The following is a 14,731-nucleotide window of genomic DNA, read 5'->3' as shown; positions in this document are numbered from 1 at the left end:
CAATATTTCTTATTCTTGTTAGTATGAACAGAAACTATGGTTAAAATTGCTATGTGCCGATCAATAGGCTAAGAATTATGTATGTCGTGTCTCATATCACGTCTGATCACATGTCATATGTATTTACAGCAAATGAAGGCACTGCTACAATTTTTGTTTTACTGATGAAGAAACTTAGACTTAAGAGAGGCTCTAGAATTTCCTCTAACGGCAAGGCAGTGGCAGCCCCACCCCCACTAGGTTCCCTAAACCCTACACACACAGCCACTCCTCTGTTCTTTCTTCCTACCTACCCTCTTCTCTTCCTTCCTTATTCGCTCCCTCCCTTCTTTCCTTCCTCCCTTCCCTCCTTCCTTCCTTTTCCTTCTCTTTTTCTCTCCTTTCCTCCTTCCTCTCCCCTTCCTTCCTCCCTTCATTTCCTTCCTTCCTTCCTCTTACTCAACTTATATTTACTAAGCTGCAACCAAGAGCCAGGCAGTGACCTCCTCATCAGAGATTCATAATTAACCCCAAATTTAGGGTGAATTACTTCAACTTCTGTCCTAATAACCATCTCACAGGAGGCCATCAAGCTAACAAGAACCCAGGACCACAAGGCCTGAGGGGGAGGGAGAGAGACAACCGGAAGTTCACCTCGGGAGTGACAAGCCAGCCCAGAGTTCTGCCTCAGAGCTTGGGCCAAGAATCAGGGGGTTTGGTGCCCCAGGGATGTAAATAAGCCGTGAAATGAAGTGTGCAGAATAAAGAGTCTTCCCAAACCTCACCAGGGCTGGGTCCTGCTTCTTATCCTCCCTTCCTCCCAGATACACTGTTTCCTTCACTTCTGCCTGGCATCTCTGTATCTTTCCTCATTCAAGACCAACAAAACTCAATGAATCATCCTTTTATTAACTAGGCTAGCAGAATATATTTAAAGTATAGGATTCAAATAATGCTCTTTTTGTTTTTTCAATTTACCATTGTCCACAGCCGAGAATAAGGGACTGGACGTTGACCTTCTCAGGTTCTACTTGGTTTGTCCCTGAGCACTATCTGTAAGCCGTGGAGGTCCAGAGCCAGGCTGCCTGTGCCTCATTCATTCATTGCAGAGGCATGCAGTGGTGGCCAATTATTGTTTAGAAGGTGCTCAGAGTTCCTCAGAAGAAAGTCTAGGCGGAGGGGCACAGAGTCATTACAGCAATTACAGCTGCAAAACACACACTTTTTCTCCGAAGGTCACAAACTCATGGACTGAGTCACGTTGTGGGAAGGGGATTAACCTCACAAAGCTGTTGGGATGACTGACTGCCTCGTGCCTCACCCTAAGTCTCCAGGATCTGAAGGAGCAAAGAGCCCCGGCAGGTCCCAGCAGGATCTCAGAGAAACAGCTCTTCCTTCTGCACCTCCTCGCAAAGACCCAGCAGCTTTGAGGCCTTGGGGGTCTCTGCAGAGGGGCGCGGCTGGATGAGAGCCCGCCTGGAGCCGTGCAAAGGAGCCGTGCACGCAGCTCAGCAGTCGCAGGACGCTTCAAACGCTGGTAGGTCGTCGCTGACCCTCTGTGTCCTCTCTCCCGGTTCCTGTTCCTCTGTGTGTCCTGCTTCTACCTGCTTCCAGGTGCCATGTCTAGCTCAGACCTCTCCCCGTGACCAAAGAGAAGATGGCTTGTGTGTGGGTCTCAGCAAAGATGTAAGTGCTTGGGGAGCCTGCTGTATGAACAGCACCAGAAACAGCAAGCCTGCCTTTCGGCTGTAGTGGTTTCCTCTCCCTGCTGTTCTGTAACGGGCTGTGCGTGTAACAGAGTTACTCTCAGGGCTCCAGATCTGTGACGAGCTGGTTAGAGGTTTGATCACACAGCAGACACCCTCATGGTCACCAGTGGAGCAAGGTCCTGCTGGGACGCTGACTGTCTTCTCCGAACTCTGGGGAAACCACCATGCGCTGGGTCAGCATCTTCCCCCACCCGCACGCCCTGTAAACACAGGACCCCAAGGGAATGAGAAACTGCCCTTTCTCTTATCAGCGAGGATGCTTAGCATTCTTGACTTGCAAAGTGACATCAGAAGACGTCCAGCTTCTGCTTCCGTGGTGAGCCCACTTGGAGGGGAGATCAGAATGCTGGAGCTTCCCGAAGGGCAGTTAAATTTAGCATGCCAGGAGTCAGGAGGGCAGATTAAAATAGGATTTTGCCTCGGGGTCTGTTCTGCGTTGCCGACGTTCAGCACAGCCGGGGAGCCAGGTTTACAGAGAGCTCCGCAGCCCTTCGGCCCCCAGCACGACTTTCTCTTTGATGGAGGCATCTGGCTGCAGAGCCTGTCCTTGCCTTCCTGCCTGTCTCTGATCAGCGCTTTCTTCTCTGCAGCAACGCTTATAGGACAATAAAAACACTCAGCTTCGGGAAAAGCATTTGCAAACACGTCTAACAGGATATTCTGCAGAGCAAGTCACCTCCTTCAGCCCAAACTGTTTGAGAGAGAAGTTTATCTCATTTAACGGTCCTGTGAGGTAGGTCTTTGGTTTCTGTGTCATCCTCCTCCTCCTCGTCATCATTTAATTACTATTATTACCATTAATTGGCCATCTGCCACTGCAAAGGCCGGAAACCATGAATTTATAAGAACCCAGGAGAAGCAGCGGCCTCGATGGCGTCATTTCCGAAGCCTGCTGCTGGGCAGGATGGCTGAGCCAGACAGATGGCTTCTACTTTGTCCTTGAACCATGACCAGTGGGTTCCAGGGGTCTTTTCATCTCTTGACTGAGTGTCTCTTTCTTCCATGAAATTCAATTTCACCTAAGGCGACTAGACTATCTAGTGTAGGACACAAACAAGAAACGCACAAATGCTCCTTTGAAGAGCTCTCGGTCCAGGAAGGAGCGCGTCTTCTGGCGGGCAGAGAGGGTTCGTTCCCACCCGTGGAAATAGAACACTTTTTATTTCCAGCCTAAGGTTTGCACATCTGCTGTCACATGGGGCCCCACTTGGACATCCGGAAGAGAGAGGTCTCAGTAATGCCCACTTGCCTGCAAGGACAGGGTGCCCGGAACCTTTGCCCAAGGACACATGGCTCTCAGCTGGGGAGGCAGGGGCTAAACCCTGGAAATGTCTGATCTTGAACCTAAAACACTGCTGCTCACCTGCAATCCTGAAATCCAAGTGGGTCTGAACACACAAAGTCATGTGCAGGTCAAAACTAATCTGGCAGCGGGCCGGCCCCGTGGCCGAGTGGTTAAGTTCCTGTGTTCTGCTCCGGAGGCCTGGGGTTTCACCGGTTCGGATCCTGAGTGTGGACATGGCACCGCTCATCAGGCCATGCTGAGGTGGCATCCCACATGACACAACCAGAGGCACTCACAACTAGCATACACAACTATGTCCTGGGGGGGCTTTGGGGAGAAGAAGAAAAAAGATAAAAGAGGAAGATTGGCAACAGATGTTAACTCAGGTGCCAATCTTTAAAAAACAAACAAAAAAACTAATTTGGCAGCAAAAACTAACTCGAATTTACATCGTCTTGTAAACCCTGTATTGTGAACATGGACACAGTTAGGTACAGAAATATTAATGTATTTTGAAAACGGAATACTGCCTTGGTCTTTGCTGGCCATGTTAGGGAAAATACGATGAATATGCCTTCGTATAGGTAAATAATATTACCTTTCTAATATGAAACAAAAAATGAACTCTGAACCATGTCGGGTCTCCAGGGTTTTGCTTAGGGGACAATGGACCTATGTCACAATGCCTTTCAGGCAGAAGTTCCACAGCAATGTCACTTAATATAGTCCGTGTGTTACGAAACAGGTGCATTAAAATATCAGAATTGAGTAGAATCTTTAAGGTAATGTAATTCAGCTTCCTTCTCAATGAAATAATAAGTGCCCTCGCATCTTTCGACAGCTGCTCACTCAGCAGCTCTGGCTGCCTTGTGCTGAAGGCCGTCCCGCTGACACCAGTGAGCGGAGGTGACTAGAGAATTCTCTCTTCTATTTAGGCAGCCGCTCCTCCTCTATTTAGGCATCCCGTTGGCTCCAGTTCTGCGTCACAGCCAGGCAGCATAAGGACCACGTCTACACACTCATTCCAATAACACTGACACTTTACAACATCAGTCCTTCAAATGGTTGTTTTAAAACGTAATCATTTATTTAAACATTTTAAAGTGACTTGAGATCTTTTTTTTTTCAGGATTGGCACCTGAGCTAACAACTGTTGCCAATCTTCTTTTTTTCTTTTTTTCCTTCTTCTTCTCCCCAAAGCCCCCCAGTACATAGTTGTATATTTTAGTTGTGGGTCCTTCTAGTTGTGGCATGTGGGATGCCGCCTCAGCATGGCTTGACAACTGGCGCCATGTCTGTGCCCAGGATCCGAACTGGAGAAACCCTGGGCCGCCAGAGTGGAGTGCGTGAACTTAACCACTTGGCCACGGGGCCCGCCCCGACTTGAGATCTTTGAATCAAAGTTTTAGCCCATAAATTCTATGCCCTTGCACAGACGCTTTTAGCTTTTTGTAACTCTGAACCCTCCTCCCCCAACTTTATAGATGAAGCTTTTAAAGCCCTCTACACATTTAAAAGAAAAATAACAAAGCAAATGCCAAATAAATTAAGTGTTTTTCCTCCTTTATACCTCCTTACAGGGGGAAATTCAGCTTCTCTGGCAGAATCTCGACACCACATCGTCTTCAGTAAGTGAGTGGGGGTGGGGTTCCCGATTCAGAGAACACAGAGAGGCTGCTGTCTTAGGAGAAGCTGGATCTGGCCGCAAGTCTGGAGACGGATATTTCCGAAATATTCTTAGAGCAAACTGAGCTATTCGCATCTGAACCAGAATTTTTTTTTTTTAATTGAAAGAAAAATGGATTCAAGGAAACCCAGAGAACTGGGTTAACAAAGAAGCTGTAAAGGCGGATAATTATTTCCTGGCTGCACAGAGTCATCTCAATGCTCCTGGTGGTCTAGACAGTGTCTTGGATTGGGGGGCTGTTCCTCCTCGGGAAATGAGGGGAAGGTGCGTGCGTGGCTGGAAGGAGATTTGCGGTGGGGCACTCCTGCGAATGCATGCGACACCACGGCTCCCTGAATCGTGGCTCACTCTGAGACTCCAGAGGCTTACATGGGGAGCGGTCCAGGCTCGCTCTGCCTCGTCCACCTGCCATCAAGTAACATGCACTTGTTTTCCTGTGACTCCTGTCATCACTGCCCCACCTCAGGCTCCAACCCCACGGCTCTTTCCAGACAGGCCGCACGGATTGGGATGCAGGCAAATTTCCCCGCATCACACCCCAGGGTTTCCCCTCACCTTTCTGTGACCTCGCTTTTACAGAATTCGCTCTTTACTCTCAACCTGTCACTGTCCTGCGTCGCACGTCACTCTCAAAGTGTGTGAGGCAGTGCCACTGAGTACCAGGCTGCTCCGAAGCTTGACCATGAATCCTCCTGCCCGACATTCTGCTTCTTTACTCCTGGAGCGCATTCACATGTTGTGCTATTTAAGAGTTCTCCTGGGGGAATTCTCCCCTCAGTTTCCCTGACCCCCTCTGGAAGGTGCCCCTGGGAGGCCCTGAGGATGACGGCCCGCCCTCAGCTCCTGCAGCGACTGTGTCCTCAGCTCACCTGGATGCTGAGGACCCAGTGTTCTCCTGACTTGACTTCCAAGCAGGCTCCTCTTCACCATGCCCATCAGAGGTGGGTCCAGACCGCACCTGTCTACATTTCAGTAACTCCTAAAGAGTTCAACCCGCTTTTTGCTGCTTCCCCCTCTAAGGAAATGCCCGGAGGATTCCCTGAGGGAAGCCCATTCTTTTGTGGCCCAAAGACCTGCCCGAAGAGGGCCTTTTTGGTCTTTGATGACCCAGTGCCTTCTCCCCTTCACACGGGGTAATCTTCCATGGGAAAATCAAGAGACGTGTCAAGTCCCGAGACAGCAAATTGTTGTGAGTTTAAATTTCCAATCTTTTCCCATTTTCCTGTTATTCCTCTGCTGTCTTGTCAGATAAAACATTCCTGTTTCTCCAGAGGTGTCCGTTGTTGTTCTTCCCCTGCTGGAGTCCCATGTGGCTTAGGAGGCAGAAATCTTGGATGTGACTCTTCTCTCTGACACCTATTAATTGTTCCGTGTGTCGGTTTCCATTGATCATATGGGGCAATCACAATACTTATTTCACAGATAGACTATCTGATCAAATGGAGATGCTGCATTCCATCTGATAAAAATTAGACAGTAAACTTAGAAAAACTTGAGCATCTTCCTTCCAGTTCTTATTTCCCATTCAACATGACATTGATAGAAATCTGTTGTGGTGAATGCTTATTATTCCTGGAGATGCTAAACGAGTGTTCATTGAAAGAGAGATGCATGCTGAGGTTTTAGTTACCGGCAGGACCTGAGCTAACAGCTTCTGATTTATAAATACGCAGGTCCTGGCTCTGTTTTCTTAGCTGATGATAAGCTCACAGTTGTCTTATCTAGTGATTATATAAACTGAAAAGGGCCATGTTACAGCCAAATACACCAAGAGACATGAGTTGAACGCTCATATTTTAATATGCTGGCGTAATAGGATATTTCTGACTTTGAAAAGTACCCCACATGTTTAAACCGCTTTACTTTTACTGAAGAAGGATAATTTGCTTGAGATTAAAGTCAAACAATGAAACTGCTTGTGGAAAAATGACCTTGCTTGTCCTTCCACATATCAAGTAGATTCTTAGGGAAGCACACCCAGCAGGGATTCCATCTAACTAAGGGAACCCACAAGACTCCAAGAAGCCATTATTTACTTTTATTGCTCTAAGCCAACCCACTGCGTAACTAGAAGCCCATGAGTGTTCATGAGGTCACCTTGGTGAGACAACATTTGCTGTACCCAGCCTGGTGACATTAGCTTTTTTATTTTAACTCAAAGTTTATATTTCCACTTTTAATATTTAGCAAGATCCTTGTTTCGATGTAATGTCATCAACATCTAATATAATCAGGATTGAAAATTTCATTTGAAACATGGCTCCTATACCTTAGACAAGGCTGAACATTCATGGCGTGTAATGTTGTATCTTCATCTGCTATTTGCTTCTTTCTGGAGAGAGAAAACCCTGTGACCATCCCTGGCTTTTGGAATCCCTAGGTGTTTTTACCTATTCTTAAGTAAGTTCACACTTAAGTTCCATCCCAGTTAGAAGAGTTTCATTAACTTCTGAAGAATCATCTGGAATCATATGTGTAGCTGATATACATAAAAATGTAATAGAGAAATAAAAAGATGAAAATAACAGACTTAGTCTAAATAAGTAATCTTGTATAATTGGCTGCCTCTAAAGCAAGAATACAGAGCAAGTAATGTTTTTGCAACATCATTTCCTTCTATGCCCTCATGCCAAGGAGGTGGCTGTAGGCTCTTAGACAAGTGTGCAGATAAAAGATTCATAGGTACCTTGATTCTAAAACAAGTGCATAGCCAGTCTGGCTCTAGGTAAAGATTTAAAAAACCCTCCTCTTTCTGTGTCACTTTTTAGAAAATTCTGTGATGACTTCTTTTTGTTCAGAGCTGTGAAGGGTCTGAGATTTTACCTTGCTTGCAGGCTAAAATGTTAGCCTGCCACAGTTTCACGGCTGCTGGCAGAAGATGTGAGATTCCTGGGTCCGAGGTAAAGGACAATTTATTAGTCACAGAAATCGCAGTTGCCTAAATATCATCATTTTTCTTGTGCTGGTTCCTCAAGGTTCCAGTTCCCGTGGAGCAGAGTGAAGAGAGCTGGCTGCTACTGGCACACGCGTTAGGCTCCTGGACTCATCAGGGTTCTCCAGAGAAGCTGCAACAATCAGAGTTATCTATATCTGTATCTAAATATATAGAAAGAGATAAATATAGATAGATAGAGATTTATTTTTATCTATCTCTATGTATATATAGAGAGATAGATTTATTATAGGAATTGGCTCATGTAGTTATGGAGCCTGACAATTCCCACCATCCGCCATCTGTAGGTAGAGACCCAGGAAAGTGGTGGTGTACTTCAGTCTGAGTCCGAAGGCCTAAGAACCAGAAGGGCAGAGTGGGGGACCTCCAGTCGGAGGGCAGGAGAAGATAGAACAAGCTCTACCAGCGAGGCAGGAGGAAAAAGAGGCGAGTTCTCCTTCCTCCGCGCTTTGTTCTATTCAGCCCTCTGTGGATGGATGGGGCCCACTCACATCAGACAGGGTCATCGGCTTTACTCAGTCTACCCGTTCAAATGCTAATCTCATCCAGAAACATCTTCACAAGCACTCCCAGAAATAACGTTTAGTCTGGATACCCCATGGCCAATCAAGTTGACACACAAAAGCCAACCATCAGAGCTGCACTACAAGAGTGGAACCCGAAGCTGGGATCCCCCAATCTCTCGTAACGGTCATGCCTGCCCTGTGCTCCAGGAGGAGATCATATACATCTCCCAAGGCCAGAGACAAACTTCTGTCTTTCTCAGAGGGAGACCCTGTCACTGTCTCCTAAGGCTCTTCGCTCTACAAAAGCCCATCAAAAGAGCATCCAGAAGAAGTGCTGTCAGGGCCTCTGCTCACAAGACGGGCAGAAACTCAAGGGATCCATGAAGAATTGTCTCCCAGCCCTTCTTTCCACCCTTTTTAATTGACCGGTCTCACATCCAAACTGGAAGCTCAATGTTATTTGCACCACAATGAGAAGGGTTTTCCTACCATTCTGTCTCCTCTTCAGGCATGTTTGCATTTTAAAGTCAGCATTGCTAATTGCAGAATTGGAGACCTTGTGTTGCTTTTACAGAAATCTCAAGCCTTATTGGGCAAGATGGAAATGGCTGTGGGAGCCAGGAGACTTGCCTGTGTCATAGGTCCAGTGGCTGAAGAGAGATAATCACCTGCCAGAATTCATGCTCCCTGTTCCATGTTGGGAAGTTGTTCTCGGTTGAGACCACATTTTCTATCCCATCTTGCAGTTAGAGGCACGCATACTAATGAGCTTTAGTAAGGAATGTGAGCAAAAGGGACAGGAGCTTCTTCAGAACTGTACCCACCAAAACCTCCCATGAGGCAATCCTACACACTCTTCCCTTTTGGCACGCCAAAATGCGGATGGTCATTGGGTGACTTAGAAGCTAATGGGGAAGATGGCAGAGTCTTTGTGTAGAGGTTGGACATCCATTACCTCACTTACTGACTGACTTCTGTTATGTTACTTGATTGTGCTTAAGCTGTTATACATTTTGGATACTACCTGTTATAGCAACCAGTCTACCCTGATTTATGCAAGTAAGTTGTATTACCTAGGAGTGATCTTGGAGGAACATGGAACAGTCTGGTGGCTGCTCAGAGTCTCTGTTCTGACCTTCGTAATCTGGGAACATCTTTGGTAGAGATTTTAGAATCCTATTTTCTCTCCTATGGCAGAATATACAGTTGACTAAAATGAAGAATCCAGGGAGATGAAGATAACAGAGGTGCTTGGAAGATATCTTTTTTGCACTTAAGGACATAATTTATGCCCTCCTAGGACTGATGGATGACCTAAATATGCCCATTCATAGTAGAGATCCCACAGTTCGATGAACATCTCCATAGAGCTCAGACACCAATATCTTTGTTTGCCAACTTGTTAAAACTAAAACGTTTAACAAAACCCAAAATAATGAAAACAGTTGGTGGCAGCTGCGTTTGTGTGGTATATTACATTTAATGATAATCACAAATGTTTGGCTTACTGGAGACAAATGTCCATTGCAAAGAAGAATCTCACTGATGTGGGAACACCAGTGCCTGGCCTGGATTCTCTTTAACCAAGAAATGAATGCATAATTTGCTAAATGTGGTTTAGAAATCTATACATTGATATAAAGCAAGGGTCAGCAAACTTTTTAAATAAAAGGGCAAACAGTAAATATTTTAGACTTTGCGGGCCAGACAGTCTGTGTAGAAACTGCTCAACTGTGCTGTGGCACCAAACACAGTCACAGATGGGACACACACGAGTGGGTGCAGCTGGCTTCCAATAAAAGCTCGTTGACAACACACCGGGCTCTGGACTGGTTCAGCCTCTGTGCCTTAGCTTGCCAATCCCCACTCTAAGGAATCTATCTTCTTGTGTGTGTAGAAAAAGTTTCATGTTTCCATGGAAACCTATACATCGTCTAGAGCACGTCCTTCAAGGTTATCAGATTCTAATTCTGTGCACTGTCTTTGAGGGTTGTTTTTTGCAATTCTTTATAAATTATAGGTAATTGATTAATAAGCAAATTCTGTCCTTTCTCCTAATGATTTAATTGACTTTCCTCCCCAATCCCTCTCAGTTTTGTCCTCATCTGCAATTGATCTCAACTTTCCTTTATTCCACATACATTTGTGCTATTTTGACTGTTCCTTTGAATGAATTGTCACATTTGCCTGGTTCCCTCACATCGTACAAGTTCAATAAATTCTTTAACGTGTCATTTTAAATCTGTATGGAGTGATGATTTTACATTTTTCTGAAAATTATCTTTTCAGATAATGTGTGTGTGTGTGAGTGTTTAGTGATCAAAAGTTACCAGTAGCTTTGAAATGAAGTTCTAGTTGAAGATTGAATCAGTCTGTGAACCCGTGTGTGAAACCCGTTGTTCCCTGTCCAGCCTCACAAATAAATGGTGAGAGCATCGTGTTTACAGACTCTCTTCAAAAAGTGCTTTTGTAACCGTTAGCTCATTTGTTCCTTTCCACACCTCTCTAGGCTGTGTTAAGACAAATGGTTATCAAAGTTTCATCAAGAAGGAAAGAGTGACACATGGAAGCTTCACAGATGAATTTCTGCGTCTCCTGAAAGAAAACCCTATTGTCGATGACCGATTAACCATTCCTTCTCTTCACGGTCCTTCGTGCCCATTCAGTTAGATGGTTATTTCTCCTACCTTCTCCGTCTCCATGCTAGCCTTGCGAGTAGCTTGACTACACCGTCTTCTAAACAGCAAGAAGATCATGATGACAACTGAGATGTGGAGCTTTCTTGGATTGCTTTGTACATCTGACGAGTACGGGATGCATTGAAAAGCTAACACAGATTGGCTTTTCAAACTCTTAAGTTTCTGACATCAGCAAGATGAAGTTAGGAATATCGTAGTCTTACAGCTATCAAGTTAATATGGATTTTTTACAATCTCCTCATGACAAACCTTCTCCTGGCCATACAGTCTGACTCTTAGGAGCTGCCGCTAGACAGGATTCCAACGAGGAAAAGGGATTGTGGGCCCCGTGAGCAGAGCTTGCAGCAACAAGCAGGTGTCTAAGGCAGGAAGTCTTTGTCAATGGCGCTTGTAAAAATTTAACGTCAGCGCTCAACAGTCTTCAGGAATAAAAGTGCAATGGGAGGGACCTGAGTGTGTATAAATAGGGGAACCTGTAAAAGCTGGTTACGGCTTACACTAGAACCCCGCACAGGAGATGAGGAGGGTGGATGCTAATGGGAGGATTCTGGGTGAGTCTAGCCTACAGTGTTCTCACAGGCGGTTTGAATCTCCAGGGTTTCTACTCAGGGAGGTAGCCAGCTTCCACAGGTATGCTGCTGCAACAGTAGGTGACACGTCTGAGCATTTTTCAGAATAGTTATAGGGTGATTTTTCAGGGAAACTGTGCAAGGCTCTATTTTAGACTCTGAGTTGGATGGAGGACATTTTCAGAGTAGATGGTCTTGCTTGTAAGCCTACATTGCAACGAAAATTGGTACTAAGTTGGTCAGAGATTTGGAGGAGGAAGTTAAGCAGATTTAGACTTGAGACTGACTTCTTCAGAAGTTTCTATAGAATCCGATTTAAGGTCTTTGAGAGTTTGCATTTGTTTCTCTGTTTAGAGACAACTAACTACATATATATATATATGTATATATTAATTATATATATATATATTAATCTGAGAAGCCATTAGAGACTTTGTTCTTAAAAATATAAAAGTACCCACTGGTTTTCTGTTTTCCCCTCTATGACTATTAAAGTTCTGCATAGTATGTATGTATGTTATGTATTTTAACATTCGTACATGGCTGAAGATCACATGAAAGGAAAATTATGATATTTAGGTTTCTATCCGCTTAAGTCCTCTTCACTATAAGATATTTAAATAAGTTTTTAATTGCTCACAGACTATTAAATGTCTGAAATTCTTTTACTATGTTTAAGGATAAAATGAAATTCTTTATACTCTTGTTTGAGGTTTTTTTTGCCTTTATGATAAACTGACAAATGCTTAAAGGGAAATTGAATGCTTATGGTTTCAGACCCATTGAGTCCAACTCACAAAGAGTTGTGTTAAAAAGCACTTGTGTGCTGGGGCTGGCCTCGTGGTGCAGCGGTTAAGTTCACACATTCTGCTCCGGTGGCCCGGGGTTAGCTGGTTCAGATTCCCGGTGTGGATCTACCCACGGTTTGGCAAGCCATGCTGTGGTAGGCGTCCCACATATAAAGTAGAGGAAGATGGGCACAGATGTTAGCTCAGGGCCAGTCTTCCTCAGCAAAAAGAGGAGGATTGGCATCAGATGTTAGCTTAGGGCTAATCTTCCTCAAAAAAAGAGAAAAAAAGGTACTTGTGTACTGTTTATAAGAAGCCCATTGAATATCTTTCATAAATCCTTAGAGAAATCAGCAATAGAAAGCTCCAGATGACTAGGAACATGGAAAACTTGACCCCCAAAGGTGAAGTTACGTCTGAGGCTTAGAAAACAGGAAATCATAGACGGTTTTTGGCAAAACACGCGATGCCCCGCCTTCTCTCTGTGTGTGCGCTCAAGTTTTCCTGAGTCTGTGCATTCCTTCTAACTCAGGAATTCTCTAAGGGCTGAAATTCCCCTTCCAGAAAGAGGAATAGTCATGTCAGCAACTGCAACAAAACCATCTTCACAAGAACCAGCAAAGAATATTGTCGTTGTGGTTCCTCAGCAAAACTGCACATTTTAAAACCCACCTTACAAGACAGGACATCTCCCACCTGGGGAATCACCTTCCCAGTGCGGAGGGAGGGAGCCATTGTTGTATGTGAATGAACGCCTTTGTGTCTTGGGCGTGTTGGCTGGATGAACCACATCACTAGGTTGGGCGGAGCTGTGCGTCTTGGAAATATATGTTTCTTTGTTATGGTAGTTCCCCAAGAGATGAGTGAACGTACAGAGCATGCCTCCTCTTAGTCCAGAGGAAAACACCCAACAACAACGTCAACACCAACAAGAGGGATAGAAAGAGTGGGTGTGCTAGAAATTCCATTTGCATGAAGTATGCTGGGAAAAGCCTGGCCCATGATTGCGGCTGGTGAAAAACAAATTTGAGCTCATTGTTCTGCCCCGTGAGTAATTCAGCAAAGAAATGTGGGTGTGCGTAGTGGGGAGGAAAGTAGACTTCAACGAAATGTAGGAATTGCTTTTTTTTAATAGTTAAAGAAAATATGCATGAAGCGATTATGTAGCTCCTAAAATTAAAGCAAAATAAAAAACAAGCATCTATCTTCCACCGTCCAATTCTTTTAAAACTGAAGATGGCGAGTCACTGATCCTGGTCCAGTCAGCTAAGGGGGTACGTGTTTCCTAGAACCTTCGAAAATATTGTAGCGTAGTGAACCGGTGGGGCTATTACAAGCGTAGCCGACCCTCTCTCCATCTTTCACGAAGCCCCAGAAAGGCAGGCGGGGAACTGCAGTCTGTCAACCTTAGAGCTTAACTGACGGTCCAGCTTCTCCTCCACAATGGGTCACCATGAATCAGAGTTTTTGTGGTCATGCTATTCAAACAGGCAGGCACTTGGCGGTTTGTCTTTTGTTTAATTTGCTACAAGATCACACAGGATATTTTCAACCGAGTTTCAGAAAGCATCTTGGGAAATCCACAAAAATGGGCTGAATCATCTAAGCCAAAACAGCCACACCACATCTGACTGCATCTTGCTCCTTCTCGGGGGAGAAAGTTCTCAGCCTCGGTTACATGGAGAGTAAGGATGGAGAGATCGATGGAGGGTCAGACAAGAAAGCCAAAGAACAATTATGATCTCTGCAAAGCTGAGGGCTTTCTCATTGCGGGCGAAAGTGCATGAGATATGACTCGCCAACGGCGTTAGGCGCTCTGGATGGCTATCAAAAGACAAACGGAAGTGGAGATGCTCTCATGTAGAGGCAACTGTATTAGGAATCCATGGCTCAAAAGGACAGTTAAGGGGAGCAGAGTGGCCTTCCATCCATCTCCATGTCATCACAGAAGAAGGTACAGGCCAAGCGAGCTTTTCGTCTTTATTTTTTTAGCTCAGATTCAGCTCATTTCTCTCTGAATCCACAAAGCTCATTGTGTTTCTTTTGGCCTGTGACCTGATCCTTTGATTCAGAGGTGCTAATTTGTCTCCTCGTATGCAAGCCCAGAGAGAATTTGGCTTTCTGACTTCTAACAGGATTGGATTTCAGGCTTCTAACAGTTAAACGGAGTCTTCAGAACAGAGTCAGTCAGGAAGCAGGAAAGGAACAGAGCACGCGGGGGCGTTGGGTGTTCTGACACTGTGTCTTTTCATACGGGAGTCGCATTTCAAGGAGGGAGGTGTTTCCCCTTTTTAAAAAATGCTTGTGAAATGCATGACTCAGTGTGCCGTTGCAAACAGCCAGAAAAGTTCCGCAGAGTCTGGGGCAGGACAAACCACAGTGAGGCTAATATTTCAGGCTCTGCTGAGCCAGCTTTTTCCCACTCGGGTCTGGAGGAGTGGGAGGAGAGGGTCCCACTTCCGTTCCCAAAGGCATTCAGTTGCTCCCCGCCTTGAA

General features: G+C 45.2%; 1 long non-coding RNA gene across 1 annotated transcript; it reads left to right on the top strand.

Annotated features, from left to right (window-relative positions):
* The first annotated feature begins 1,281 nt into the window (after nt 1–1,281).
* On the top strand, nt 1,282–10,420 carry LOC123282118 (uncharacterized). Its single transcript, XR_006522082.2, has 3 exons — nt 1,282–1,516; nt 2,339–2,481; nt 4,614–10,420. It is a non-coding gene; the product is annotated as an uncharacterized lncRNA (long non-coding RNA).
* Nucleotides 10,421–14,731: the final 4,311 nt, after the last annotated feature.

The sequence above is a fragment of the Equus asinus genome, chromosome 29 (assembly GCF_041296235.1).
Source record: "Equus asinus isolate D_3611 breed Donkey chromosome 29, EquAss-T2T_v2, whole genome shotgun sequence".
Lineage (NCBI taxonomy): Eukaryota > Metazoa > Chordata > Mammalia > Perissodactyla > Equidae > Equus > Equus asinus.
The sequence above is the reverse complement of the archived record's forward strand: the minus strand, read 5'-3'. Positions and strand labels throughout refer to the sequence as shown.